This window comes from Primulina tabacum, chromosome 10 (genome assembly GCF_025594145.1).
Source record: "Primulina tabacum isolate GXHZ01 chromosome 10, ASM2559414v2, whole genome shotgun sequence".
NCBI lineage: Eukaryota > Viridiplantae > Streptophyta > Magnoliopsida > Lamiales > Gesneriaceae > Primulina > Primulina tabacum.
In genome coordinates, this window is record NC_134559.1 from 16,254,368 (window position 1) to 16,277,875 (window position 23,508).

At 43.2% G+C, this 23,508-nt stretch overlaps 20 non-coding genes and 7 pseudogenes across 20 annotated transcripts; all 27 read right to left on the reverse strand.

The window, feature by feature from the left end:
* Nucleotides 1-449: 449 nt before the first annotated feature.
* Nucleotides 450-569, reverse strand: LOC142512358 (5S ribosomal RNA; annotated as a pseudogene).
* Nucleotides 570-1,251: 682 nt separating this feature from the next.
* Nucleotides 1,252-1,370, reverse strand: LOC142517251 (5S ribosomal RNA). The gene has a single exon (XR_012813006.1). It is a non-coding gene; the product is annotated as a 5S ribosomal RNA (ribosomal RNA).
* A 683-nt stretch (nt 1,371-2,053) lies between these two features.
* LOC142508303 (5S ribosomal RNA) lies at nt 2,054-2,172 on the reverse strand. The gene has a single exon (XR_012806523.1). It is a non-coding gene; the product is annotated as a 5S ribosomal RNA (ribosomal RNA).
* Nucleotides 2,173-2,855: 683 nt separating this feature from the next.
* LOC142516334 (5S ribosomal RNA) lies at nt 2,856-2,974 on the reverse strand. Its single transcript, XR_012812134.1, has one exon. It is a non-coding gene; the product is annotated as a 5S ribosomal RNA (ribosomal RNA).
* Nucleotides 2,975-3,645: 671 nt separating this feature from the next.
* Nucleotides 3,646-3,764, reverse strand: LOC142514969 (5S ribosomal RNA). Its single transcript, XR_012810838.1, has one exon. It is a non-coding gene; the product is annotated as a 5S ribosomal RNA (ribosomal RNA).
* A 682-nt stretch (nt 3,765-4,446) lies between these two features.
* Nucleotides 4,447-4,565, reverse strand: LOC142516246 (5S ribosomal RNA). Its single transcript, XR_012812050.1, has one exon. It is a non-coding gene; the product is annotated as a 5S ribosomal RNA (ribosomal RNA).
* Nucleotides 4,566-5,160: 595 nt separating this feature from the next.
* On the reverse strand, nt 5,161-5,279 carry LOC142508795 (5S ribosomal RNA). Its single transcript, XR_012806998.1, has one exon. It is a non-coding gene; the product is annotated as a 5S ribosomal RNA (ribosomal RNA).
* Nucleotides 5,280-5,962: 683 nt separating this feature from the next.
* LOC142507190 (5S ribosomal RNA) lies at nt 5,963-6,081 on the reverse strand. The gene has a single exon (XR_012805452.1). It is a non-coding gene; the product is annotated as a 5S ribosomal RNA (ribosomal RNA).
* A 683-nt stretch (nt 6,082-6,764) lies between these two features.
* Nucleotides 6,765-6,883, reverse strand: LOC142509433 (5S ribosomal RNA). The gene has a single exon (XR_012807607.1). It is a non-coding gene; the product is annotated as a 5S ribosomal RNA (ribosomal RNA).
* A 723-nt stretch (nt 6,884-7,606) lies between these two features.
* Nucleotides 7,607-7,725, reverse strand: LOC142507791 (5S ribosomal RNA). Its single transcript, XR_012806036.1, has one exon. It is a non-coding gene; the product is annotated as a 5S ribosomal RNA (ribosomal RNA).
* Nucleotides 7,726-8,314: 589 nt separating this feature from the next.
* Nucleotides 8,315-8,433, reverse strand: LOC142516536 (5S ribosomal RNA). The gene has a single exon (XR_012812325.1). It is a non-coding gene; the product is annotated as a 5S ribosomal RNA (ribosomal RNA).
* Nucleotides 8,434-9,063: 630 nt separating this feature from the next.
* LOC142511330 (5S ribosomal RNA) lies at nt 9,064-9,182 on the reverse strand (annotated as a pseudogene).
* A 684-nt stretch (nt 9,183-9,866) lies between these two features.
* Nucleotides 9,867-9,985, reverse strand: LOC142511845 (5S ribosomal RNA; annotated as a pseudogene).
* Nucleotides 9,986-10,669: 684 nt separating this feature from the next.
* Nucleotides 10,670-10,788, reverse strand: LOC142508665 (5S ribosomal RNA). Its single transcript, XR_012806871.1, has one exon. It is a non-coding gene; the product is annotated as a 5S ribosomal RNA (ribosomal RNA).
* Nucleotides 10,789-11,471: 683 nt separating this feature from the next.
* LOC142508611 (5S ribosomal RNA) lies at nt 11,472-11,590 on the reverse strand. Its single transcript, XR_012806818.1, has one exon. It is a non-coding gene; the product is annotated as a 5S ribosomal RNA (ribosomal RNA).
* A 683-nt stretch (nt 11,591-12,273) lies between these two features.
* LOC142506467 (5S ribosomal RNA) lies at nt 12,274-12,392 on the reverse strand. Its single transcript, XR_012804759.1, has one exon. It is a non-coding gene; the product is annotated as a 5S ribosomal RNA (ribosomal RNA).
* A 683-nt stretch (nt 12,393-13,075) lies between these two features.
* LOC142510685 (5S ribosomal RNA) lies at nt 13,076-13,194 on the reverse strand (annotated as a pseudogene).
* A 603-nt stretch (nt 13,195-13,797) lies between these two features.
* On the reverse strand, nt 13,798-13,916 carry LOC142508268 (5S ribosomal RNA). Its single transcript, XR_012806490.1, has one exon. It is a non-coding gene; the product is annotated as a 5S ribosomal RNA (ribosomal RNA).
* A 731-nt stretch (nt 13,917-14,647) lies between these two features.
* Nucleotides 14,648-14,766, reverse strand: LOC142515086 (5S ribosomal RNA). Its single transcript, XR_012810948.1, has one exon. It is a non-coding gene; the product is annotated as a 5S ribosomal RNA (ribosomal RNA).
* A 686-nt stretch (nt 14,767-15,452) lies between these two features.
* On the reverse strand, nt 15,453-15,571 carry LOC142514643 (5S ribosomal RNA). Its single transcript, XR_012810528.1, has one exon. It is a non-coding gene; the product is annotated as a 5S ribosomal RNA (ribosomal RNA).
* Nucleotides 15,572-16,231: 660 nt separating this feature from the next.
* LOC142517141 (5S ribosomal RNA) lies at nt 16,232-16,350 on the reverse strand. The gene has a single exon (XR_012812900.1). It is a non-coding gene; the product is annotated as a 5S ribosomal RNA (ribosomal RNA).
* Nucleotides 16,351-16,864: 514 nt separating this feature from the next.
* LOC142512703 (5S ribosomal RNA) lies at nt 16,865-16,982 on the reverse strand (annotated as a pseudogene).
* A 685-nt stretch (nt 16,983-17,667) lies between these two features.
* Nucleotides 17,668-17,786, reverse strand: LOC142508691 (5S ribosomal RNA). Its single transcript, XR_012806895.1, has one exon. It is a non-coding gene; the product is annotated as a 5S ribosomal RNA (ribosomal RNA).
* A 691-nt stretch (nt 17,787-18,477) lies between these two features.
* On the reverse strand, nt 18,478-18,596 carry LOC142510680 (5S ribosomal RNA; annotated as a pseudogene).
* A 1,399-nt stretch (nt 18,597-19,995) lies between these two features.
* On the reverse strand, nt 19,996-20,114 carry LOC142508138 (5S ribosomal RNA). Its single transcript, XR_012806366.1, has one exon. It is a non-coding gene; the product is annotated as a 5S ribosomal RNA (ribosomal RNA).
* A 684-nt stretch (nt 20,115-20,798) lies between these two features.
* LOC142508944 (5S ribosomal RNA) lies at nt 20,799-20,917 on the reverse strand. The gene has a single exon (XR_012807140.1). It is a non-coding gene; the product is annotated as a 5S ribosomal RNA (ribosomal RNA).
* A 1,418-nt stretch (nt 20,918-22,335) lies between these two features.
* LOC142511669 (5S ribosomal RNA) lies at nt 22,336-22,454 on the reverse strand (annotated as a pseudogene).
* Between the last annotated feature and the right edge of the window lie 1,054 nt (nt 22,455-23,508).

Genomic DNA, 23,508 nt, shown 5'->3' on the forward strand with positions numbered 1-23,508 from the left:
GAACTGCTCTGAATCTTCTGATAACCTCTGTCTCATATTTATTTCGTTTCTGTTATGATGAGTTAAAAGTGATAAGATTTGATAGTTTGTTAAAAAAATGTTTTAAAGATTAAGTTCTATATGTATCATTGGAAATCGATCGACCCCCACTTGCTGAGTGTTTCCCAAAACACTCACCCCTTACAAATTTCAGATTAAAATGAAGAGTAACTGAATGAGGAGAAACAAGAAGCCTTCTGGGGATGGTAGCCGATGAGCAAGATACAAGAAATCAAGACTTTATTTTCCTTTTGTTCAGTTTTCGCATTTGCAACTCTGATTATTTTTATTCTATTGTCAATGTAAAGACAATGTTTTATTTATGAAAAAGACTTGTTTTAGTCATTTCGATACGAGGCTTAATTGTTTTAAACTAATTGTTAAAACAATGTCGGATGTCACATGCTCTTCGAACACGGGGCGTGACAACTTCCCAGGGGTCACCCATCCTAGTACTGCTCTCGTCCAAGCACGCTTAACTTCGGACTTCTGATAGGATCCGGTGCATTAGTGCTGGTATGATCGCACCCGACATTGAGTGGGATGTTTATTCTTATATCCCTCGAGTACGTGTGGAGCGAGCGGCGATGGACAACAAGCGGCACTGCTCTCGCCCAATAAGAACCATGAAGTTAAGAGTTCTGGCGCGATGGCAGAGCTAGGATGGGTGACCTCCCGAGAAGTCCTCGTGTCGCGACGGTTTACGTAAATTATGGCTAAACAGTCGAAATAATTGTTTTTAATGAGTTAACCGTCTCCGGAGTAATCTGCGTCATACCATTTCGCACAGAACTGGCTCAGGACAACAAAAATCGCTAAATGTTTCCAGAAAATAGAAAAAAAAATAAGAATAAGGAAATAGCGAATGTAAAGATATTATTATGCCTGGGATACGATAAAATGGATCCGAAATCGAATTTCGGACTTCCTAAGGGGATTTCTCGATGAAACATAAGCTTAACAGAAGCGGAAAATCGCAAATTAGTGGGTCTTAAAGAAGGAATTCGGCTAAAATCTCGCCAGCTCATTGCGGAGTAATGAGTCTCGTTCGTTTGCCCGTTTACAATCAAATTAAGATAAAATTTTGTCCAAATCCGGCAGTGCCCGAGCTACGTTGATTTCACATGTCTTATCTTGTCCCAATCGAGATTCAGATGATTTGAGCCGAAAATTATCTGTCAACAAGTAATCAAAAATCGAAAAACACAAAAAGGGGTGCAACATGAGGACTTCCCAAGGGGTTACCCATCCTAGTACTGCTCTCGCCCAAGCACGCTTAACTTCAGAGTTCTGATGGGATCCGGTGCATTAGTGCTGGTATGATCGCGCCAGACATTGAGTGGGATGTTTATTCTTATATACCTCGAGTACGTGTGGCGCGGGCGGAGATGGACAACACGCGGCACTACTCTCGCCCAATAAGAACCATGAAGTTAAGCGTTCTGGCGCGATGGCAGAGCTAGGATGGGTGACCTCCTTGGGAAGTCCTTGTGTCGCGACGGTTTACGTAAATTATGGCTAAAACTGTCGAAATAATTGTTTTTAATGAGTTAACGGTTTCCGGAGTAATCTGCGTCATACCCTTTCTCACAGAACTGGCTCACGACAACAAAAATCGCTAAATGTTTCCAGAAAATAGAAAAAAAATAAGAATAAGAAAATAGCGAATGTAAAGCTATTATTATGCCTGGGATACGATAAAATGGAACCGGAATCGAATTTCAAACTACCTAAGCGGATTTCTCGAGGAAACGGAAGCTTAACAGAAGCGAAAAATCGCAAATTAGAGGGTTTTAGAGAAGGAATTCGGCTAAAATCTCGTTAGCTCATTGCGGAGTAATGAGTCTCGTTCGTTTGCCTGTTTACAATCAAATTAGGCTACAATTTTGTCCAAATCCGGCACTGCCCGAGCTACTTTGATTTCGCATGTCTTATCTGGTCTCGATCGAGATTCAGATGATTTGAGCCAATAATCGTCTGTCAACAAGTAATCAAAAATAAAAAAACACGAAAAGGGGCGCAACACGAGGACTTCCCAGGGGGTCACCCATCCTCGTACTGCTCTCGCCCAAGAAAGCTTAACTTCGGAGTTCTGATGGGATCTAGTGCATTAGTGCGGGTATGATCGCACCCGAAATTGAGTGGGATGTTTATTCTTATATCCCTCGAGTACGTGTGTAGCGGGCGGCGATGGACAACACGCGGCACTGCTCTCGCCCAATCAGAACCATGAAGTTAAGCGTTCTGGAGCGATGGCAGAGCTAGGATGGGTGACCTCCCTGGGAAGTCCTCGTGTCGCGACCGTTTACTTAAATTATGGATAAAACAGTCGAAATAATTGTTTTTAATGAGTTAACCGTCTCCGGAGTAATCTGCGTCATACCCTTCCGCATAGAACAGACTCACGACAACAAAAATCGCTAAATGTTTCTAGAAAATAGAAAAAAAATAATAAGAAGAAAATAACGAATGTAAAGCTATTATTATGCCTGGGATACGATAAAATGGAACCAGAATCGAATTTCGGACATCCTAAACGGATTTCTCGAGGAAACGGAAGCTTAACAGAAGCGGAAAATCCCAAATTAGAGCGTCTTAGAGAAGAAATTCGGCTAAAATCTCGCCAGCTCAGTGCGGAGAATGAGTCACGTTCGTTTGCCCGTTTACAATCAAATTAGGCTACAATTTTTTCCAAATTTGGCTGTGCCCCGAGCTACGTTGATTTCACATGTCTTATCTAGTCCTGATCGAGATTCAGATGATTTGAGCCGAAAATCGTCTATCAACAAGTAATCAAAAATAGAAAAACACGAAAAGGGGTGCAACACGAGGACTTCCCAGGGGGTCACCCATCCTAGTACAGCTCTCGCCCAAGCACGCTTAACTTCGAAGTTCTGATTGGATCCGGTGAATTAGTACTGGTATGATCGCACCCGACATTGAGTGGGATGTTTATTCTTATATCCCTCGAGTACGTGTGGAGTGGGCGGCGATGGACAACACGTGGCACTGCTCCCGCCCAATCAGAACCATGAAATTAAACGTTCTGGCGCGATGGCAGAGCTAGGATGGGTGACCTCCCTGGGCAGTCCTCGTGTCCCGACCGTTTACGTAAATTATGGCTAAACAGTCGAAATAATTGTTTTTAATGAGTTAACCGTCTTCGGAGTAATCTGCGTCATACCCTTTCGCACAGAACTGGCTCACGACAACAAAAATCGCTAAATGTTTCCAGAAAATAGAAAAAAAATAAGAATAAGAAAATAGCGAATGTAAAGCTATTATTATCCCAGGGATACGATAAAATGGAACCGAAATCGAATTTCGGACTTCCTAAGCTGATTTTCAAGGAAATGGAAGCTTAACAGAAGCGGAAAATAGCAAATTAGAGAAGGAATTCAGCTAAAATCTCGTCAGCTAATTGCGGAGTAATGAGTCTCGTTCGTTTGCCTTTTTACAATCAAATATGGCTACAATTTTGTCCAAATCCGGCAGTGCCCGAGCTACGTTGATTTCACATGTCTTATCTAGTCCCGATCGAGATTCAGATGATTTGAGCCGAAAATCATCTGTCAACAAGTAATCAAAAATAGAAAAACACGAAAAGGGGTGCAACACGAGGACTTCTCAGGGGATCACCCATCCTAGTACTGCTCTCGCCCTAGCACGCTTAACTTCGGAATTCTGATGGGATCCGGTGCATTATTGCTGGTATGATCGCACCCGACATTGAGTGGGATGTTTATTCTTATATCCATCGAGTACGTGTGGAGCGGGCGGCGATGGACAACACGTGGCACTGCTCTCGACCAATCAGAACCATGAAGTTAATCGTTCTGGCGCGATGCCAGAGCTAGGATGGGTGACCTCCCTGGGAAGTCCTCGTGTCGCGACCGTTTATGTAAATTATGGATAAAACAGTCGAAATAATATTTTTTAATGAGTTAACCATCTCCGGAGTAATCTGCGTTATACCCTTCCGCACAGAATCGGCTCACGACAACAAAAATCGCTAAATGTTTCAAGAAAATAGAAAAAAAATTAGAAAAAGAAAATAGCAAACGTAAAGCTATTATTATGCCTGAGATACGATAAAATGGAACCGGAATCGAATTTCGGACTTCCTAAGCGGATTTCTCGAGAAACGGAAGCTTAACAGAAGCGGAAAATCGCAAATTAGAGGGTCTTAGAAAAGGAATTTGGCTAAAATCTCGCCAGCTTATTGCGTAATAATGAGTCTCGTTCGTTTGCCCGTTTAAAATCAAATTTGGCTACAATTTTGTCCAAATTCGGCAGTGCCCGAGCTACGTTGATTTCACATGTCATATCTGGTCCCGATCGAGATTCAGATGATTTGAGCCCAAAATTGTCTGTCAACAAGTAATCAAAAATAGAAAAACACGAAAAGGGGTGCAACACGAGGACTTCCCAGGGGGTCACCCATCCTAGTACTGCTCTCGTCCAAGAACGCTTAACTTCGTAGTTCTGATGGGATCCGGTGCATTGGTGCTGGTATGATCGCACCCGACATGGAGTGGTATGTTTATTCTTATATCTCTCGAGTACGTGTGGAGCGGGCGGCGACGGACAACACGCGACACTGCTCTCCAGAGTAATCTGTGTCATACCCTTTCGCGACCGTTTACGTAAATTATGAGTTAACCGTCTCCGGAGTAATCTGCGTCATACCCTTTCGCACAGAACTGGCTCACGACAACAAAAATCGCTAAATGTTTCCAGAAAATAGAAAAAAAAAATAGTAATAAGAAAATAGCGAATGTAAAGCTATTATTATGCTTGCGATACGATAAAATGGAACCGCAATCGAATTTGGGACTTCCTAAGCGGATTTCTCGAGGAAACGGAAACTTAACAGAAGCGGAAAATAGAAAATTTGAGGGTCATAGAAAAGGAATTCGGCTAAAATCTCGTCAGCCCATTGCGGATGAATAAGTCTCGTTCGTTTGCCCGTTTACAATAAAATTAAGCTACAATTTTGTCCAAATCCCGCAGTGTCCGAGCTATGTTGATTTCACGTCTTATCTGGTCTTGATCGAGATTCAGATGATTTGAGCCGAAAATCATTTGTCAACAAGTAATAAAAATATATAAAAACGAAAAGGGGTGCAACACGAGGACTTCCCAGGGGATCACCCGTCCTAGTACTGCTCTTGCTTAAGCACGCTTAACTTCGGAGTTCTGATGGGATCCGGTGCATTGGTACTGGTATGATCGCACCCGACATTGAGTGGGATGTTTATTCTTAAATTCATCGAGTACCTGTGGAGCGGGCGGCGATGGACAATACGCGGCACGGCTCTCGACCAATCAGAACCATGAAGTTAAGCGTTCTGGCGCGATGGCAGAGTTAGGATGGGTGCCCTCCCTGGGAAGTCCTCGTGTCGCGACCGTTTACGTAAATTATAAATAAAACAGTAGAAATAATATATTTTAATGAGTTAACCGTCTCTGGAGTAATCTGCGTCATACCCTTCCGCGCAGAACCGGCTCACGACAACAAAAATCGTTAAATGTTCCCAGAAAATAGAAAAAAAATAAGAAGAAGAAAATAGCGAATGTAAAGCTATTATTATGCTTGGAATACGATAAAATGGAACCTGAATCGAATTTCGGACTTCCTAAGCGGATTTCTCGAGGAAACGGAAGCTTAACAGAAGAGGAAAATCGAAAATTAGAAGGTCTTAGAGAAAAAATTCGGCTAAAATCTCATCAGCTCATTGCGGAATAATGAGTCTCGTTCGTTTGCCCGTTTACAATCAAATTAGGGTACAATTTTGTCCAAATCCGGCAGTGCCTGAGCTACGTTGATTTCACATGTCTTATCTGGTCCAGATCGTGATTCAGATGATTTGAGCCGAAAATCGTCTGTCAACAAGTAATCAAAAATAGAAAAACACGAAGAGAGGCACAACACAAGGACTTCCCAGGGGGTCTCCCATCCTAGTACTGCTCTCGCCCAAGCACGCTTAACTTCTGAGTTCTGATTGGATCCGGTGCATTAGTGCTGGTATGATCGCACCCGACATTGATTAGAATGTTTATTCTTATATCTCTCGAGTACGTGTGAAGCGGGCGGAGATGTACAACACGCGGCACTGTTCTCGCCCAATCAGAACCATGAAGTTAAGCGTTCTGGCACGATGGCAGAGCTAGGATAGGTGTCCTCCCTAAGAAGTCCTCGTGTCACGAGCATTTATGTAAATTATGGCTAAAACAGTCGAAATAATTGCTTTTAATGAGTTAACCGTCTCCGGCGTAATCTGCGTCATACCCTTCCGCACAGAACCGGCTCACGACAACAAAAATCGCTAAATGTTCCCAGAAAATAGAAAAAAAATAAGAAGGAGAAAATAGCGAATGTAAAGCTAATATTATGCCTGGGATACGATAAAATGGAACCGGAATCAAATTTCAAAATTACTAAGCGGATTTCTCGAGGAAACGAAAGCTTAACAGAAGCGGAAAATCGCAAATTAGAGGGTCTTAGAGAAGGAATTCGGCTAAAATCTCTTTAGCTCATTGCGGAGTAATAAGTCTCGTTCGTTTGCCCGTTTACAATCAAATTAGACTACAATTTTGTCCAAATCCGGCAGTGCCCGAGCTACGTTTATTTCACATGTCTTATCTTATCCCGATCGAGATTCAGATGATTTGAGTCGAAAATCGTCTGTCAACAAGTAATAAAAAATAGAAAAACACGAAAAGGGGCACAACACGAGTACTTCCCAGGGGGTCACCCATCCTAGTACTGCTCTCGCCTAAGAACGCTTAACTTCGGAGTTTTGATGGGATCCAGTGCATTAGTGCGGGTATGATCGCACCCGACATTGAGTGGGATGTTTATTCTTATATCCCTCGAGTACGTGTGGCACGGGCGGCAATGGACAACACGCGGCACTGCTCTCGCCCAATCAGAACCATGAAGTTAAGCGTTCTTGCGCGGTGGCAGAGCTAGGATGGGTGACTTCTCTGAGAAGTCCTCGTGTCGCGACCATTTATGTAAATTATGGCTAAAACAGTCGCAATAATTGTTTTTAATGAGTTAACCGACTCTGAAGTAATCTGCGTCATACCCTTCCGCACAAAACCGGCTCACGATGGCAGAGCTAGGATGGATGTCCTCCCTGGAAAGTCCTCGTGTCACGACCATTTAAGTAAATTATGGCTAAAACAGTCGAAATAATTGCTTTTAATGAGTTAACCAACTCTGGAGTAATCTGCGTCATACCCTTCGACACAGAACCGGCTCACGACAACAAAAATCGCTAAATGTTCCCAGAAAATAAAAAAAAAATAAGAAGAAGAAAATAGCGAATTAGAGTGTTTTAGAGAAGGAATTCGGCTAAAATCTCGTCAGCTTATTACGGAGTAATGAGTCTCGTTCGTTTGCCAGTTTACAATCAAATTAGGCTACAATTTTGTCCAAATCGGGAAGTGTCCGAGCTCCGTTGATTTCGCATGTCTTATCTGATCCCGATCGAGATTCAGATGATTTGAGCCGAAAATCGCTTGTCAACAATTAATCAAAAATAGAAAAACACGAAAAGGGGTGCAACACGAGTACTTCCCAGGGGGTCACCCATCCTAGTACTGCTCTCGTCCAAGAAAGCTTAACTTCGGAGTTCTGATGGGATCCGGTGCATTAGTGTTGGTAAGATCGCACCCGACATTGAGTGGGATGTTTATTCTTATATCCCTCAAGTACGTGTGGAGCGGGCGGCGATGGACAACCCGCGGCAATGCTCTCGCCCAATCAGAACCATGAAGTTAAGCGTTTTGGCGCGATGGCAGAGCTAGGATGGGTGACCTCCCTAGGAAGTCCTCGTGTCGTGACCGTTTACGTAAATTATGGCTAAAACAGCCGAAATAATTGTTTTTAATGAGTTAACCGTCTCCGGAGTAATCTGCGTCATACCCTTCCGCACAGAACCGGCTCACGACAACAAAAATCGCTAAATGTTCCCAGAAAATAGAAAAAAAATAAGAATAAGAAAATAGCGAATGTAAAGCTATTATTATCCCTGGGATACGATAAAATGGAATCTAAATCGAATTTCGGACTTCCTATGCGGATTTTTTAGAGGAAACGTTCGTTTGCCCGTTTACAATCAAATTAGGCTACAATTTTGTCCAAATCCAACAGTGCCCGAGCTACGTTGATTTCACATCTCTTATCCGGTCTCGATCGAGATTCAAATGATTTGAGCCGAAAATCGTCTGTCAACAAGTAATCAAAAATAGAAAACACGAAAAGGGGTGGCAACACGAGGACTTCCCAGGGGGTCACCCAACCTAGTACTGGTCTCGCCCAAGCACGCTTAACTTTGGAGTTCTGATGGGATCCGGTGCATTAGTGCTGGTATGATCGCACCTGACATTGAGTGGGATGTTAATTCTTATATACCTCGAGTACGTGTGGCGCGGCGGAGATGGACAACACGCGGCACTTCTCTCGCCCAATCAGAACCATGAAGTTTAGCATTCTGGTGCGATGGCAGAGCTAGGATGGGTGACCTCCCTAGGAAGTCCTCGTGTCGCGACCGTTTACGTAAATTATAGCTAAAAGAGTCGAAATAATTGTTTTTAATGAGTTAACCGTCTCCGGAGTAATCTGCATCATACCCTTCCGCACAGAACCGGCTCACGAAAATAGCGAATGTAAAGATATTATTATGCCTGGGATACGATAAAATTAAACCAGAATCGAATTTCGGACTTCCCAAGCGGATTTCTCGAGGAAACAGAAATTTAACAGAATCGAAAAATCGCAAATTAGAGGGTCTTAGAGAAGGAATTCGCCTAAAATCTCGCCAGCTCTTTGCGTAGTAATGAGTCTCGTTCGTTTGCCCGTTTACAATCAAATTAGCCTACAATTTTGTCTAAATCCGGCAGTGCTCGAGCTACATTTATTTCATATGTCTTATCTTGTCCCGATCGAGATTCAGATGTTTTGAGCCGAAAATCGTCTGTCAACAATTATTCAAAAATTGAAAAACATGAAAAGGCATGCAACACGAGGACTTCCCAGAGGATCACCCGTCCTAATAGTTGTCTCGCCCAAGCACGCATAACTTCGGAGTTTTGATGGGATCCGGTGCATTAGTGCTGGTATGATCGCACCCGAAATTGAGTGGGATGTTTATTCTTATATCCGTCGGGTACGTGTGGCGCGGGCGGCGATGGACAAAACGCGGTACTGCTCTCGCCCAATCAGAACCATGAAGTTAAGTGTTCTGGCGCGATGGCAGAGCTAGGATGGGTGACCTCCCTAGGAAGTCCTCGTGTCGCGACCGTTTACGTAAATTATAGCTAAAACAGTCGAAATAATTGTTTTTAATGAGTTAACCGTCTCCGGAGTAATCTACGTCATACCCTTCCGCACAGAACCGGCTCACGACAACAAAAATCGCTAAATGTTCCTAGAAAATAGGAAAAAAAATAGGAAGAAGAAAATAGCGAATGTAAAGCTATTATTATGCATGAGATACGATAAAATTGAACCGGAATCGAATTTCTGACTTCCTAAGCGGATTTCTCGAGGAAACGGAAGCTTAACAGAAGCGGAAAATCGCAAATTAGAGGGTCTTAGAGAAGGAATTCAGTTAAAATCTCGCCAGCTCATTGCGGAGTAATGAGTCTCGTTCGTTTGCCCGTTTACAATCAAATTAGGCTACAATTTTGTCAAAATCCGGCAGTGCCCGAGCTACGTTGATTTCACATGTCTTATCTTGTCCCGATCGAGATTCATATGTTTTGAGCCAAAAATCGTCTGTCAACAATTATTCAAAAATAGAAAAACACAAAAAGGCATGCAACACGAGGACTTCTCAGGGGGTCATTCATCCTAATACTGGTTTCACCCAAGCACGCTTAACTTCGGAGTTCTGATGGGATCCGGTGCATTAGTGCTGGTATGATCTCACTTGACATTGAGTGGGATGTTTATTCTTATATCTCTCGAGTACGTGTGGAGCGAGCGGCGATGGACAACACGCGGCACTGCTCTCGCCCAATCAAAACCATGAAGTTAAGCATTCTGGCGCGATGGCAGAGCTAGGATGGGTGACCTCCCTGGGAAGTCCTCGTGTCGCGACCGTTTACGTAAATTATAGCTAAAAGAGTCGAAATAATTGTTTTTAATGAGTTAACCGTCTCCGGAATAATTTGCGTCATATCCTTCCGCACTGAACCGGCTCACGACAACAAAAATCTCTAAATGTTCCCAGAAAATAGGAAAAAAAATAAGAAGAAGAAAATAGCGAATGTAAAGCTATTATTATTCCAGAGGTACGATAAAATGTAACCGTAATCGAATTTCGGACTTCCTAAGCGGATTACTCGAGAAAATAGAAGCTTAACAGAAGCGAAAAATCGCAAATTAGAGGGTCTTAGAAAAGGAATTCGGCAAAAATCTCGCCAGCTAATTGCGGAGTAATGAGTCTCGTTCGTTTGCCCGTTTACAATCAAATTAGGCTACAATTTTGTCCAAATCCGGCAGTGCCCAAGCCACGTTGATTTCACATGTCTTATCTTGTCCTGATCGAGATTCAGATGTTCTTAGCCGAAAATCTTCCGTCAACAATTAATCAAAAATAGAAAAACACGAAAAGGCATGCAACACGAGGACTTCCCAGGGGGTCACCCATCCTAGTACTGGTCTCGCCCAAGCACGCTTGACTTCGGAGTTCTGATAGGATCCGGTGCATTAGTGCTGCTATGATCACAACAAACATTGAGTGGGATGTTAATTCTTATATCCCTCGAGTACGTGTGGCGTGGGTGGCGATGGACAACACGCGGCACTTCTCTCGCCCAATCAGAATCACGAAGTTAAGCGTTCTAGCGTGATGGCAGAGCTAGGATGGGTGACCTCCCTGGGAAGTCCTCGTGTCGCGACCGTTTACGTAAATTATAGCTTAAACAGTCGAAATAATTGTTTTTAATGAGTTAACCGTCTCTAGAGTAATCTGCGTCATACCCTTCCGCACAGAACCGGCTCACGTTTACAAAAATCGCTAAATATTCCCAGAAAATAGAAAAAAAATAAGAAGAAAAAAATAGCGAATGTAAAGCTATTATTATGCCTGGGATACGATAAAATGGAACCGAAATCGAATTTCGGACTTCCTAAGCGAATTTCTCGAGGAAACGGAAGCTTAACAGAAGCGAAAAATCGCAAATTAGAGGGTCTTAGAAAAGGAATTCGGCAAAAATCTCGCCAGCTAATTGCGGAGTAATGAGTCTCGTTCGTTTGCCCGTTTACAATCAAATAAGGCTACAATTTAGTCCAAATCCGGCAGTGCCCAAGCTACGTTGATTTCACATGTCTTATCTGGTCCCGATTGAGATTCAGTTGATTTGAGCCGAAAATCTTCTGTCAACAAGTAATAAAAAATTGAAAAACACGAAAAGGGGTGCAACACGAGGACTTCCCAGGGGGTCACCCATCCTAGTACTGCTCTCGCCCAACCACGCTTAATTTCAGATGTCTGATGGGATCCGGTGCATTAGTGTTGGTTTGATCGCACCCGACATTGAGTGGGATGTTCATTCTTATATCCCTCGAGTACATGTGGAGCGGGCGGCGATGGACAACTCGCGGCACTGCTCTCGCCCAATCATAACCATGAAGTTAAGCGTTCTGGCACGATGGCAGAGCTAGGATGCGTGACCTCCCTGAGAAGTCCTCGTATCGCGACCGTTTACGTAAATTATGGCTAAAACAGTCGAAATAATTGTTTTTAATGAGTTAACCGTCTCCGGAGTAATCTGCATCATACCCTTTCGCACAGAACCGGCTCATGACAACAAAAATTGCTAAATGTTCTAAGAAAATAGAAAAAAATAAGAATAAGAAAATAGCGAATGTAAAGCTATTATTATCTCTGGGATACGATAAAATGGAACCGAAATCGAATTTCGGACTGCCAAAGCGGATTTCTCGAGGAAACAGAAGCTTAACAGAAGCGGAAAATTGCAAATTAGAGGGTCTTAAAGAAGGGATTCGGGTAAAATCTTGCCAGCTCATTGCGGAGTAATGAGTCTCGTTCGTTTGCCTTTTTACAATCAAATTAGGCTACAATTTTGTCCAAATCCGGCAGTGCCCGAGCTACGTTGATTTAACATCTCTTATCCGGTCCCGATCGAGATTCAGATGATTTGATCCGAAAATCGCCTGTCAACAAGTAATCAAAAATAGAAAAACACGAAAAGGAGTGGCAACACAAGGACTTCCCATGGGGTCACCCATCCTAGTACTGGTCTCGCCCAAGCACGCTTAACTTTGGAGTTCTGATGGGATCCGGTGAATTAGTGCTGGTATGATCGCACCCGACATTGAGTGGGATATTTATTTTTATATACCACGAGTACGTGTGGCGCGGGCTGAGATGGACAACACGCGGCACTGCTCTCGCCCATTCAGAACCATGAAGTTAAGCGTTCTGGCGCGATGGCAGAGCTAGGATGGGTGAGCTCCCTAGGAAGTCCTCGTGTCGCGACCGTTTACGTAAATTATAGCTAAAACAGTCAAAATAATTGTTTTTAATATGTTAACCGTCTCTGGAGTAATCTGCATCATACCCTTCCGCACAGAACCGGCTCACGAAAATAAAAATCGCTAAATGTTCCCAGAAAATAGAAAAAAAATAAGAAGGAGAAAATAGCGAATGTAAAGATATTATTATGCCTGGGATACGATAAAATTAAACCAGAATCGAATTTCGGACTTCCCAAGCGGATTTCTCGAGGAAACAGAAATTTAACAGAATCGAAAAATCGCAAATTAGAGGGTCTTAGAGAAGGAATTCGGCTAAAATCTCACCAGCTCTTCGCGGAGTAATGAGTCTCGTTCGTTTGCCCGTTTACAATCAAATTAGCCTACAATTTTGTCCAAATCCGGCAGTGCTCGAGCTACGTTTATTTCATATGTCTTATCTTGTCCCGATCGAGATTCAGATGTTTTGAGCCGAAAATCTTCTGTCAACAATTATTCAAAAATTGAAAAACATGAAAAGGCATGCAACACGAGGACTTCCCAGAGGATCACCCATCCTAATAGTTGTCTCGCCCAAGCACGCATAACTTCGGAGTTCTGATGGGATCCGGTGCATTAGTGCTTGTATGATCGCACCCGAAATTGAGTGGGATGTTTATTCTTATATCCGTCGGGTACGTGTGGTGCGGGCGGCGATGGACAAAACGCGGCACTGCTCTCGTCCAATCAGAACCATGAAGTTAAGTGTTCTGGCGCGATGGCAGAGCTAGGATGGGTGACCTCCCTAGGAAGTCCTCGTGTCGCGACCGATTACGTAAATTATAGCTAAAGCAGTCGAAATAATTGTTTTTAATGAGTTAACCGTCTCCAGAGTAATCTACGTCATACCCTTCCGCACAGAACCGGCTCACGACAACAAAAATCGCAAAATGTTCCTAGAAAATAGGAAAAAAAATAGGAAGAAGAAAATAACGAATGTAAAGCTATTATTATGCCTGAGATACGATAAAATGGAACCGGAATCGAATTTCTGACTTCCTAAGCGGATTTCACGAGGAAACGGAAGCTTAACAGAAGCGGAAAATCGCAAATTAGAGGGTCTTAGAGAAGGAATTTGGCAAAAATCTCGCCAGCTAATTGCGGAGTAATGAGTCTCGTTCGTCTGGTCCCGATCGAGATTCAGATGATTTGAGCCAAAAATCGTCTGTCAACAAGTAATCAAAAATAGAAAAACACGAAAAGGGGTGCAACACGAGAACTTCCCAGAGGGTCACCCATCCTAGTACAGGTCTCGCCCAAACACGCTTAACTTCGGAGTTCTGATGGGATCCATTGAATTAGTGCTGGTATGATCGTACCCGACATTGAGTGGGATGTTTATTCTTATATCCCTCGAGTACGTGTGGAGCGGGCGGCGATGGACAAGACGCGGCACTGCTCTCGCACAATCGGAACCATGATGTTAAGCGTTCTGGCACGATGGCAGAGCGAGGATGGGTGACCTCCCTGGGAAGTCCTCGTGTCGCAACCGTTTACGTAAATTAAAGCTAAAAGAGTCGAAAAAATGGTTTTTATTGAGTTAACCATCTCCAGAGTAATCTACGTCATACCCTTCCGCACAAAACCGGCTCACGACAACAAAATCGCTAAATGTTCCCATAAAATAGAAAAAAAATAAGAAGAAGAAAATAGCGAATGTAAAGCTATTATTATGCCAGGGATACGATAAAATGTAACTGGAATCGAATTTCGGACTTCCTAAACGGATTTCTCGAGGAAACGGAAGCTTAACAGAAGCGGAAAATCGCAAATTAGAGGGTCTTAGAGAAAGAATTCGGCTAAAATATCACCAGCTCATTGCAGAGTAATGAGTAGAGAAGGAATTCGGCTAAAATCTCACAAGCTCATTGCAGAGTAATGAGTTTTGTTCGTTTGTCCGTTTACAATCAAATTAGGCTACAATTTTGTCCAAATCCGGCAGTGCCCGAGCTACTTTGATTTCAAATCTCTTATCTGATCCGATCTAGATTCAGAAGATTTGAGCCAAAAATCGTCTGTTACTAATTAATCAAAAATAGAAAAACACGAAAAGGGGTGCAACACGAGGATTTCCCCGGGGGTCACCCATCCTAATACTGCCCTCGCCCAAGCACGCTTCGCTTCGGAGTTCTGATGGGATCCGATGCATTAGTGCTGGTATGATCGCACCCGACATTGAGTGGGATGTTTATTCTTATATATCCCTCGAGTACGTGTGGAGCGGATGATGATGGACAACACGCGGCACTGCTTTCGCCCAATCAGAACCATGAAGTTAAGCGTTCTGGCGCGATGGCAGAGCTAGGATGGGTGACCTCCCTGGGAAGTCCTCGTGTCGCGACCGTTTACGTAAATTATGGCTAAAACAATCGAAAAAATTGTTTTTAATGAGTTAACCATCTCCGGAGTAATCTGCGTCATACCATTCCGCACAGAACCGGCTCACGTTTACAAAAAACGCTAAATGTTCCCAGAAAATTGAAAAAAAAATAATAAGAAGAAAATAGCGAATGTAAAGCTATTATTATGCCTCGGATACGATAAAATGGAACCGGAATCGAATTTCGGACTTCCTAAGAGGATTTCTCGAGGAAACGGAAGCTTAACAGAAGCGAAAAATCGCAAATTAGTGGGTCTTACAGAAGGAATTCGGCTAAAATCTCGCAAGCTCATTGCGGAGTAATGAGTCTCGTTCGTTTGCCCGTTTACAATCAAATTAAAATAAAATTTTGTCCAAATCCGGCAGTGCCCGAACTACGTTGATTTCACATGTCTTATCTGGTTCCGATCGAGATTCAGATGATTTGAGCCAAAAATCGTCTGTCAACAAGTAATCATAAATAGAAAAACACGAAAAGGGGTGCAACACGAGGACTTCCAAGGGGGTCACCCATCCTAGTACTGCTCTTGCCCAAGCACGTTTAACTTCGGAGTTCTGATGGGATCCGGTGCATAAGTACTGGTATGATCGCACCCGAAATTGAGTGGGATGTTTATTCTTATATCCTTCGAGAACGTGTGGAGCGGTGGAGATGGAGAACACGCGGCACTGCTCTCGCCTAATCAGAACCATGAAGTTAAGTGTTCTGGCGCTATGGCAAAGCTAGGATGGGTGACCTCCCTGGGAAGTCCTCGTGTCGCGACCGTTTACTTAAATTATGGATAAAACAATCGAAATAATTGTTTTTAATGAGTTAACCGCCTCCGGAGTAATCTGCGTCATACCCTTCCCCACAGAACCCTCAAGACAATAAAAATCGCTAAATGTTCCCAGTAAATAGAAAAAAATTTAAGTAGAAAAAAATTGCGAATGTAAAGCAATTATTATGCCTGGGATACGATGAAATGGAACCGGAATCGAATTTAGAACTTCCTCTCGAGGAAACAGAAGCGGAAAATCGCAAATTAGAGGGTCTTGGAGAAGAAATTCGGCTAAAATCTCGACAGCTCATTGCGGAGAAATGAGTCTCGTTCGTTTGCCCGTTTACAATCAAATTAGGCTACAATTTTTTTCAAATCCGGCTGTGCCCAATCTACGTTGATTTCACATGTCTTATCTGGTCCCGATCGAAATTCAGATGATTTGAGCTGAAAATTGTCTGTCAACAAGTAATCAAAAATAGAAAAACACGAAAAGGAGTGCAACACGAGGACTTCCCAGGGGGTCACCCTTCCTAGTACTGGTCTCACCCAAGCACGCTTAACTTCAGAGTTTTGATGGGATCCGGTGCATTAGTGCTGGTATGATCGCACCCGACATTGAGTGGTATGTTTATTCTTATTTTCCTCGAGTACGTGTGGAGCGGGCGGCGATGGACAACACGCGGCACCGCTCTCGCCAAATCAGAACCATGAATTTAAGCGTTCTGGCGCGATGGCAGAGCTAGGATGGTTGACCTCTCTGGGAAGTCCTCCTGTCGCGACCGTTTACGTAAATTATAGCTAAAACAGTCGAAATAATTGTTTTTAATGAGTTAACCGTCTCCGGAGTAATCTGCGTCAAGAGAAACAGAAGCTTAACAGTAGCGAAAAATCGCAAATTAGATGGTCTTAGAGAAGGAATTCGGCTAAAATCTCGCCATCTCATTGCGGAGTAATGAGTGTCGTTCATTTGGCCGTTTACAATCAAATTAGCCTAAAATTTTGTCCAAATCCGGCAGTGCCCGAGCTACGTTTATTTCACATGTCTTATCTGGTCCCGATCGAGATTCAGATGATTTGAGCCGAAAATCGTCTGTCAATAAATAATCAAAAATAGAAAAACACGAAAAGGGGTGCTACACGAGGTCCCATGGGGTCACCCATCCTAGTACTGGTCTCAACCAATGACGCTTAACATCGGAGTTCTGATGGGATCCGGTGCATTAGTGCTGGTATGATCGCTCCTTACATTGAGTGAGATGTTTATTCTTATATCCCCCGAGTACGTGTGGCGCGAGCGGCAATAGACAACACGCGGCACTGCTCTCGCACAATCAGAACCATGAAATTACTCGTTCTGGAGCGATGGCAGAGCTAGTATGGGTGACCTCCCTCGGAAGTCTTCCTGTCGCGATCGTTTACGTAAATTATAGCTAAAACTGTAGAAATAATTGTTTTTAATGAGTTAACCGTCTCCGGAGTAATCTGCGTCATACCCTTCCGCACAGAACCGGCTCACGACAACAAAAATCGCTAAATGTTCCCATAAAATAGAAAAAAAAAATAAGAAGAAGAAAATAGTGAATGTAAAGCTATTATTATGACTGGGATACGATAAAATGGAACCGGAATCTAATTTCGGACTTCCTAAGCGGATTTCTCGAGAAAACAGAAGCTTAACAGAAGAGGAAAATCGCAAATTAGAGGATCTTAGAGAAGGAATTCGGCTAAAATCTCGCCAGCTATTTGCGGAATAATGAGTCTCGTTCGTTTGCCCGTTTACAATCAAATTAGGCTACAATTTTGTCCGAATCCGGCAGTGCCCGAGCTACGTTGATTTCACATGTCTTATCTGGTCCCGATCGTTATTCAGATGATTTGAGCCGAAAATCGTCTGTCAGCAAGTAATCAAAAATAGAAAAACACGAAAAGGGGTGCAACACGAGGACTTCCCACGGGGTCACCCATCCTAGTACTGTTCTCGCCCAAGCACGATTATCTTCGGAGTTCTGATGGGATTCGGTGCATTTGTGCTGGTATGATCGTACACGACATTGAGTGGGATGTTTTTTCTTATATCCCTAGAGTACGTGGTGCGCGAGCGGCGATGGACAACACGCGGCACTGCTCTCGCCCAATCAGAACATTAATTTAAGCATTCTGGTGCGATGGCAGAGCTAGGATGGGTGACCTCTCTGAAAAGTCCTCGTGTCGTGACATTTTACGTAAATTATATCTAAAACAGTCGAAATAATTGTTTTTAATTGTTTTTAATGAGTTAACTATCTCCCGAGTAATCTGCATCATACCCTTCCGCATAGAACCGTCTCACGAAAACAAAAATCGCTAAATGTTCCCAGAAAATAGAAAAAAAATAATAAGAAGAAAATAGCGAATGTAAGTCTATTATTATGCTTTGGATACGATAAAATATAACCGGAATCGAATTTCGGACTTCCTAAACGGATTTCTCGAGGAAACGGAAACTTAACAAAAGCGGAAAATCGCAAATTAGAGGGTCTTAGAGAAGGAATTCGGCTAAAATCTCACCAGCTCATTGCGGAGTAAGAGTCTCGTTCGTTTGCCCGTTTACAATCAAATTAGCCTACAATTTTGTCCAAATCCGGCAGTGCCCAAGCTATGTTGATTCCACATGTCTTATCTGGTCCCGATCGAGATTCAGATGATTTGAGCCAAAAATCGTCTGTCAACAAGTAATCAAAAATAGAAAAACACGAAAATCGGTGCAACCCGAGGAATTTCCAGGGGGTCGCCCATCCTAGTACTGGTCTCGTCCAAGCACGCTTAACTTCGGAGTTCTGATGGGATCCGATGCATTAGTGCTGGCATGATCGCTCCCGAAATTGAGTGGGATGTTTATTCTTATATCCCTCGAGTACGTGTGGAGCGGGCGGCGATGGACAACACGCGGCACTGCTCTCGCCCAATCAAAACCATGAAGTTAAGCGTTCTGGCGCGATGGCAGAGCTAGGATAGGTGATCTCCCTGGGCAGTCCTCGTGTCGCGACCGTTTAAGTAAATTATGTATAAAACAGTCGAAATAATTGTTTTTAATGAGTTAACCATCTCCGGAGTAATCTACGTCATACCCTTCCGCACAGAACCGGCTCACGACAACAAAAATCGCTAAATGTTCCCAGAAAATAGAAAAAAAATAAAAAGAAGAAAATAGCGAATGTAAAGCTATTATTATGCCTCGGATACGATAAAATGGAACCGGAATCGAATTTCGGACTTCCTAAGCGGATTTCTAGAGGAAACGAAAGTTTAACAGAAGCGGAAAATCGCAAATTAGAGGGTCTTAGAGAAGGAATTCGGCTAAAATCTCGCCAGCTCATTGCGGAGTAAGAGTCTTGTTCGTTTGCCTGTTTACAATCAAATTAGCCTAAAATTTTGTCCAAATCCGGCAGTACCCGAGCTACGTTGATTTCACATGTCTTATCTGGTCCCTATCGAGATTAAGATGATTTGAGCCAAAAATCTTTTGTCAACAAGTAATCAAAAATAGAAAAACACGAAAAGAGGTGCAACACGAGGACTTCCTAGGGGGTCGCCCATCCTAGTACTGGTCTCGCCGAAGCACGCTTAACTTTGGAGTTTTGATGGGATCCGGTGCATTACACGAGGCACTGCTCTCGCCCAATCAGAACCATGAAGTTAAGCGTTCTGGCGCGATGGCAGAGCTAGGATGGGTGACCTCCCTTGGAAGTCCTCGTGCCGTGACCGTTTACGTAAATTATGGATAAAACAGTCAAAATAATTGTTTTTAATGAGTTAACCGTCACCGCAGTAATATGCGTCATACCCTTCCGCACAGAACCGGCTCACGACGACAAAAATCGCTAAATGTTCCCAGAAAATAGAAAAAAAATAAGAAGAAGGAAATAACGAATGTAAAGCTATTATTATGCCTGGGATACGATAAAATGGAATCGCAATCGAATTTAGAACTTCCTAAGCGGATTTCTTGAGGAAACAGAAGCTTAACAGAAGCGGAAAATCACAAATTAGAGAGTCTTAGAAAAGGAATTCGGCTAAAATCTCGCCAGCTCATTGCGGAGTAATGAGTCTCGTTCGTTTGACCGTTAACAATCAAATTAGGCTACAATTTTGTCCAAATACGGCAGTGTCCGAGCTACGTTGATTTCACATTTCTTATCTGGTCTCGATCAAGATTCAGATGATTTGAGCCGAAAATTGTCTGTCAACAAGTAATCAAAAATAGAAAAACACGAAAAAGGGTGTAACACGAGGACTTCCCAGGGGGACACCCATCCTAATACTGCTCTCGCCCAAGCACGCTTAACTTAAGAGTTCTGATGGGATCCAGTGCATTAGTGCTGGTATGATCGCTCACGACATTGAGTGGGATGTTTATTCTTATATCCCTCGAGTAAGTGTGGCGCGGGCGGCAATGGACAACACGCGGCACTACTCTCGCCCAATCAGAACCATGAAGTTAAGCGTTCTGGCGCTATGGCAGAGCTAGGATGGGTGACCTCCCTAGGAAGTCATCGTGTCACGACCGTTTACGTAAATTATGGATAAAACAGTTGAAATAATTGTTTTTAACCAGTTAACCGTCTCCGGAGAAATATGCGTCATACCCTTCCGCACGAAACCTGCTCAAGACAACAAAAATCGCTAAATGTTCCCAGAAAATAGAAAAGAAAATAAGAAGAAGAAAATAGCGAATGTAAAGCTATTATTATGCCTGGGATACGATAAAATGGAACCAAAATCGAATTTCAGACTTCGTAAGCAGATTTCTAGAAGAAACGGAAGCAGAACAAAAGCGAAAAAACGCAAATTAGAGGGTCTTAGAGAAGGAATTCGGCTAAAATCTCGCCAGCTCATTGCGGTGTAATGAGTCTCGTTCGTTTTCCCGTTTACAATCAAATTAGGCTTCAATTTTTTCCAAATCCGGCAGTGCCCAAGCTACGTTGATTTCACATGTCTTATCTGATCCCGATCGTGATTCAGATGATTTGAGCCGAAAATCGTCTGTCAACAAGTAATCAAAAATAGAAAAACACGAAAAGGGGTGCAACACGAGGACTTCCCAGGGGGTCACCGATCCTAGTACTGCTCTCACCCAAGCAAGCTTAACTTCGTAGTTCTGATGAGATCCGGTGCATTAGTGCCGGTATGATCGCACCCGACATTGAGTGGGATGTTTATTCTTATATCCCTCGAGTACGTGTGGAGCGGGCGGCGATGGACAAGACGCGGCACTGCTCTCGCCCAATCAGAACCATGAATTTAAGCGTTCTGGCGCGATGACAGAGCTAGGATGGGTGACCTCCCTTGGAAGTCCTTGTGTCGCGACCGTTTACGTAATTATAGCTAAAACAGTCGAAATAATTGTTTTTAATGAGTTAACCGTCTCCGGAGTCATCTGCGTCATACCCTTCTGCACCGAACCGGCTCACGACAACAAAAATCGCTAAATGTTCACAGAAAATAGAAAAAAAAAAAGAAGAAGAAAATAGCGAATGTAAAGCTATTATTATACATGGGATACGATAAAATGGAACCGGAATCGAATTTCGGACTTCCTAAACGGATTTCTCGAGGAAACAGAAGCTTAAAAGAAACGAAAAATCGCAAATTAGAGTGTCTTAGGGAAAGAATTCGGCTAAAATCTCGCCAGCTCATTGCGGAGTAATGAGTCTCGTTCGTTTGCCTGTTTACAATCAAATTAGCCTGCAATTTTGTCCAAATCCGGCAGTGTCCGAGCTACGTTGTTTTCACATGTCTTATCTGGTCCCGATCGAGATTCAGATGATTTGAGCCGAAGGGGGTCACCCATCCTAGTTGTGCTCTTGACCAAGCACGCTTAACTTCGGAGTTTTGATGGGATCCGGTGCATAAGTGCAGGTATGATCACACCCGACATTGAGTGGGATGTTTATTCTTATATCCCTCGAGTACGTGTGGAGCGGGCGGTGATGGAAAACACGCGGCTTTACTCTCGCCTAATCAGAACCATGAAGTTAAGCGTTCTGGCGCGATGGCAGAGCGAGGATGGGTGACCTCCCTGGCAGCCCACGTGTCGCGACCCGTTTACGTAAATTATGGCTAAAACAATCGAAATAATTGTTTTTAATGAGTTAACCGTCTCCAGAGTAATTTGCGTTATACCATTCTGCACAGAACCGGCTCACGACAAAAAAAATTGCTAAATGTTCCCAAAAAAGAGAAAAAAAAATAAGAAGAAGAAAATAGTGAATGTAAAGCTATTATTATGCCTGAGATACAATAAAATGGAACCGAAATCGAATTTCGAACTTCCTAAGCGGATTTCTCGAGGAAACGAAAGCTTAACAAAAGCGAAAAATCGCAAATTAGAGGGTCCTAGAGAAGGAATTCGGCTAAAATTTCGCCAGCTTCTTGTGGAGTAATGAGTCTCGTTCGTTTGCCCGTTTACAATCAAATTAGGCTACAATTTGGTCCAAATCCGGTAGTGCTTGAGCTACGTTGATTTCACATGTCTTATCTAATCCTGATCGAGATTCAGATTATTTGAGCCGAAAATCGTCTGTCAACAAGTAATCAAAAATAGAAAAACACGTAAAGGGGTGCAACACGAGGACTTCCCAGGGGATCACCCATCCTAGTGCTGCTATCGGCAAAGCACACTTAACTTCGGAGTTTTGATGGGATCCGGTGCATTAGTGCAGGTATGATCGCACCCGACATTGAGTGGGATTTTTATTCTTATATCCCTCGATTACGTGTGGAGGAGGCGGCGATGGACAACACGCGGCACTGCTCTCGCCCAATCAGAACCATGAAGTTAAGCGTTCTGGCGCAATGGCAGAGCTAGGATGGGTGACCTCCCTGGGAAGTCCTCGTGTCACGACCGTATACGTAAATTATGGATAAAGCAGTTGAAATAATTGTTTTTAACGCGTTAACCATCTCCGGAGTAATATGCGTCATACCCTTCCGCACGAAACCTGCTCAAGACAACAAAAATCGCAAAATGTTCCCAGAAAATAGAAAAAAATAAGAAGAAGCAAATAGCAAATGTAAAGCTATTATTATGCCTGAATACGATAAAATAGAACCGGAATCGAATTTCGGACTTCCTAAGCGGATTTTTCGAGGAAACGGAAGCTTAACAGAAGCGGAAAATCGCAAATTAGAGGGTCTTAGAGAAGGAATTCGGCTAAAATCTCGCCAGCTCATTGCGGAGTAATGAGTCACGTTCGTTTGCCCGTTTCAATTAAATTAGGTTTCAATTTTGTCCAAATCCGGCAGTGTCTGAGCTACGTTGTTTTCACATGTCTTATCTGGATCCATCTATAAAACCGTGGTACCCGGCGGCGGGGACATCAGAGCATTACCCGTCCACTGAGCCTTGGCCTCAGCTCATCATATCTCATATCATGTCAATGGAAATACGATCGTCGGGCTCCCTCTGGGGCCTTCTCCCGTAAACGGGCTCCCTCTAGGGCCTTTTCCCTCACGATATCTCCAATCGTATCATCGTATACATATACATCGTCAGTCACAACTAACTCCCATCCTTCAAAAACATCATGATATTCATTACTTAATAAAAACATGCATATACGTAATTTTTCCTTTAAACCAAGCATGCAACGTATATTTTCATAAAATCTTAAAAATCGTGATCATGATGCATAAAACTTTAAAATATAGTAAATTTGTGCTCATGGCGCTGCCAGGACCAACATCTAACCCCGGGTGCAAAATGACCATTTTGCCCCTGGAAACCCAAA